Source organism: Sorex araneus, chromosome X (assembly GCF_027595985.1).
Source record: "Sorex araneus isolate mSorAra2 chromosome X, mSorAra2.pri, whole genome shotgun sequence".
NCBI classification, from domain to species: domain Eukaryota; kingdom Metazoa; phylum Chordata; class Mammalia; order Eulipotyphla; family Soricidae; genus Sorex; species Sorex araneus.
In genome coordinates, this window is record NC_073313.1 from 293965985 (window position 1) to 293971111 (window position 5127).

A 5127-nucleotide genomic window follows, 5' to 3' on the forward strand; every position below is an offset into this window, starting at 1 on the left:
AAAACTAGAAATTGAGCTCCCATTTGTACCACTTCTGGGAATATATCCTGGGGGCTGAAAACTCATAGCAGAAACACCATCTGCACTCCTATGTTCATTGCAGCATTATTCACCATAGCCAGAATCTGGAAACAACCTGAGTGCCCAAGAACAGAAGAATGAATAAAGAAACTATGGCACACTTACACAATGGAATACTATGCAGCTGTTTAGAAAAATATTCATGGCCGGGTAAAACAAGAACCTTAATTTAAATACACCTACAAAGTTCCCTTTAATCACTTGTATTACTTGTAGTCCCATTGATCTTCGACTTGCTTGGGTGGGTGCCAGTAACATCTTCATTTGTCCCTGTTGCGAACTAGTGTAGCCCAATGATACCTGCTCTCACTCTAGGAACAGAAAGAGCCTCAAATTGTTCATTCAGAGATTTGACGAAGAAATCTGACCATCTAGTTGGAGGGCGGCCATGAGGTCTTCGGATGTCCCGTGGAATCCAGTCAATAACAGCTCTAGTCCAACGGTCCTCTCTGAATTGCATTACATGACCGGCCCATCTGATTTTTGATGCCTTGGCAAATGAGACAGCATCCCTGAGTTTTGACCGTCGGTGGAGGTCAGAAGTCCGGATTCCTTCTCTCACTTGAGTGAGACATGATATTCCCAGCATAGCTCTTTCGATTCCTCTTTGGGATACCCTAATAGCATTCTCATCCTACTTGCGTAGGGCCCAGGTCTCTGAGGCATATGTTAGTGCAGGCAGAACGGTGGAATCGAAAAGATGTGCCCAGAGTCAGATGTTTTTCATTCTCTTAACCACCTCTTCGATGCTCTTGAATGCATTCCACGCTGCTCTCTTCCTCCTGTGTAGTTCTGGCACCAAGTCATTCCTCATGTTGAGTTCTTGACCCAGGTACACATAGCTGCTGCATTTGGAGATGTTCATTCCATTGAGAGCAAATGGAGCTTCAGGGATCAGTTCGTTTTTCATGAACATCATCTTGTTGAGATTCAGCTGCAATCCGACCTTTCCACACTCGCAGTCGAAGTTGGCCAGCATTTGTGCCGCTTGGCTAATGTTTGGCGTTATGAGAACAATGTCATCAGTGAATCAGAGGTGGTGTAATTGCCGACCGTCTATCTTCACTCCCATCCCATTCCAGTCGTTGCATGATGTTCTCAAGGGCGGCACTGAAGAGTTTCATTGAAACGGTATCACCTTGCTGCACCCCTCTCTTTACATCAATGATCACTTCCTTGTAGAATGGTGAGATCCTGGTGGTGAATCCACAGTATAGCTCGAGGAGGATTTTGATATACTGAGTTTGAACACCCTGTTTGGCCAGGGCTTCGATGACCGCCTCAGTCTCAATAGAATCGAAGGCCTTCTTTAAGTTGATGATCGTTGACAGGGCGGCATCTTGAACTCTTGCAAAACTTCAATGAGTTTGGTCACCGTGTGGATATGGTCTATCGTGCTGAATCCTCTTCGGAACCCGGCTTGCTCGCATGCTTGTCCTTCATCTAGTGTTCTGCCTATTCTACTCAGGATGACACAAGTGAATAACTTGTAGACGACAGACAACAGGCAGATTGGGTGATAGTTACTGATGCCATGGATGTCTACCTTCTTGTACAACAGAACGGTCCTACCGGTTTTCCACTGGGACGGAACCTTGCACTCAGACAGGTAGCATGTGAAGAGTGGATCCAGTGTATTGATGGGTACTGGCAGCAGATTCTTCAGGTGTTCGGGTCTGACCTTGTTCGGACCAGGTGCTATTCTCGTCTTTACCAGTGAAATTTCGTGTTGGATTTCAGAAGGGAGAACGTTGGGAACTACATATCCATCCTGCAGAATTTGGTATGTGAGCTGGTGGACATGGCTGTCAAAGAGATCCGAGTAGAAGTCATGAGTAATTTTCTCCCTTGCCTTTCTGGAGGATGTGATAGATCCATCGGGACATCGGAGGGCAGTTATCTTGGTCTTGTAGTTGGTGAAGGACAGGCGAGCATTGAGAATACTTTTCCCAGCTTCTGCTGCACTGGCCAACACTGCTGCTCTTCTCTCTTTGAGGTCTTCCTTTATCACATCTCTACACAGCTTTGTGAGCTCGGATGTTAGCTTATTGTTGCCTGAAGCTCACACCAAACCACGTTGATAAATGAGCTCGAGAGTTTCCGAATACAGGCGTCTGTTTGTGGCTTTCTCACTCTCGGCATTCTTTGCACAGACATGGAGGTGCTGAACCAGTCGATCATATTCCTTGTCAATGTTGTCAAGGACAGCATCTTCTCACGTTGCTGCAATAGTGCCAAAGAGCTCCCAGTTGGTGGTCATTCTGGGAGTTGTCTTCTTAGACTTAAATTTTGCAGACTTTTCTCCCTGCTCTGTGAAGTAGAATTTCACATGAAGGAGACGGTGGTCCGATCCCGTTTGGAATTTTGGGACAACAGCGACATCGGTCAGGCAAAACCTTCAATTGAATATGATGTGGTCAATTTCATTGTGGAATTGTCCACTGGGAGACTCCCATGTCCAGCGTTTAGATTCGGCCTTCTGGAACTGTGAGTTACCATGGATGGTCTTGGTCGACATGATGAATTCAGATAGTCTCTCACCCTGATCGTTCCATTCTAGGCCATGTGTCCCAGTGTGGAGTTCTTCAGGCGACCTTCTCGGACCTATCTTGGCATTAAAATCACCAACAATGATCTTGTAGAAGGTGTGGTCTTCTTTATAGAACTTCTCCAGTTCCATGTAAAACCACTCAATTTCTTCTTCATCGTAGTTGGAAGTTGGTGCGTAGGTGATGAAGATAGAAACTGCAGGCAGTGAGCCACATCTATTCAAGCGTATTCGTCCAATTTGGGTTGTTAGGCCTTCGAATGAATCGATGCTCATGGCCAAGTTCGTGTTGACAAGGACACCGACGCCACCAACGCCTCTGTTGTCACATGTTCTGAGGAACAATTCTCCAGTGTCGAAAATGGCGTGATGTGATTGATGTCTCCTCGTTTCGGTCATACCAATGATGCCGTACTTGATCTTCTGCGCTTGCACCATCAGGTCCTCGATGGATGCTTCTGATGCTAGTGTATGTGCATTGAAAGTACAGATAATCATCTTAGTCTTTCTTCATTTTGGCAGTCTAGTTCATCCCCCAAATCTTTTCAGCCTCTTTGCTCATCTTTCTTAACGCTGCCGTATTGGGGGCTCTTTCAGTGACAGGTGAATGAGGCCAATTATTGTTACTGTTGTTGGCATATCGAATACAAAACGGGTAGCTTGCTAGGCTCTGCTGTGCGGGCGAGATACTCTCGGTAGCTTGCCGGGCTCTCTGAGAGGTTGCTCTCCAGGTTGCTCTCTGGACACTTGGGCCGAACCTCACAAGGGAAGCCTCGCAAAGCCAGGTAAGCAGAACTTTGCGACCTTAGCTCTAGGTTCAACGAGACCTGGAAATAAGATCTTCTGTCTGCCTCCTCCAATCCCTGGCATCTGAGGGAGGGGTCCAACCCAGACGCCACACCCTACCCAAGATAAATACCTCACTGGCCGACCCCCACTACATCCACTACCCAGACACCGCCACCCTCCAGGTTGCATTCCGGACCACTTGACACACCATAAAACACTTAATACCTATTATTCCCATACCATATTTGATAGGGTTCAAATTTAGTGTGAACCATGGTAACACCTCTAAGGGCATTTGGAGGCCGCCCTAAAAGCCCCTTTAATATAAGGTATAAAATACTCACAGTTTATGGAGATTAGGACCATTTGTCAGTCTACCACATCCATTCAGTCTAGGGGTAGAAGAAAGAGTTCAAAAGGAGCTAGAAGCCAGGCCAAAAAGAGAATGGAACCTGGTAAAGAGAAGTCAGAATCCACAGCAGGAAGACAAGCAAACCCCCACAAGCAGAGGAAATATCCCTAGATGTTTGACTAGCAAGGCGATGTGCTTCTGCAGCTGGGAGCTTGATGTGTGGGACACTCTAATCTATAATATGCTGAGGGTTTAGAAGAGAAATGAAGATGTCACAGAGAAATTTTGGTGTTTCTGCCTCAGTGTGAGTTTGTTAGAGAAAGAGAGTGTATGTCTTTTATCGTAAATAATTTGGCAATGTGTATTTGTTGTGAGTATATGTACAAAATTAGACCCTGAGAACAGTAAAAGAAAATTAATATCCAGAAATTAGAATATGGCAAATAAGATGATGATTTCAGAGACTGTATTTTGATGCTTGCAGTATGCATCGGATAACCTTATGATATGTGCAATGTTGGAAGAGAGGATGCCCCAATAGAACATGATAAAGAGAGGGAATAATTTCAACCAACAAGCAATCCCTCAGTGCATATTATGTTTTCTGAACATTTACTTAGGACTGACAGGGTCTAAAAATTAAGAAGGATGGCAGAGGTCAGGGATATGTTAGAATATATTTAGTACATACGCTATAAATAAGAACCAGAAGATACTGATGTATTCATAGTTTTAAAACTATAATAACACATGATTTTGGCTTCTCATAAATTCAAGAGGGAGAAATTGCCATTAAAGTTTAAATTATATGGAGACTAATTTAACTTCTTGTTTATCTTCATATTGGTGTGTATTTCAGTCTTGTCATACTGTGTTTATCTTGCCTTTTAGTGTGATGTGTACTTTTTTATTGGAAGTGTCCTTGACCTTTTACCTGTCTTGAATTAGGAAGACTATCCCTGACCTTAATCAGACTAAGTTTTCATTAAAATATTGCATTTGGTCGGAGCGATAACACAGCGGGTAGGGTGTTTGCCTTGCACGACGCTGACCCGGGTTTGATTCCTCCGCCCCTCTCAGAGAGCCTGGCACGCTACCGAGAGTATATAGCCCGTATGGCAGAGCCTGGCGTGCTACTCTTGGTGTATTTGATATGCCAAAACAGTAACAACTCTCACAATGGAGATGCTACTAGTGCCTGCTTGAGCAAATCGATGAGCAACGGAATAACAGTGACAGTGATTTAGTATATGCATCCACAGTCCTAATCATTTGGGCTTCAGGATTCCATATCTTACTTGAGCTGATTAAGTCTTTGAGAGATTTCATACAGGGTAGATCAAACTATAATCAGTGC

At 44.5% G+C, this 5127-nt stretch overlaps 1 pseudogene; it reads right to left on the reverse strand.

The window, feature by feature from the left end:
- Nucleotides 1-421: 421 nt before the first annotated feature.
- On the reverse strand, nucleotides 422-3127 carry LOC129400085 (uncharacterized; annotated as a pseudogene).
- Nucleotides 3128-5127: the final 2000 nt, after the last annotated feature.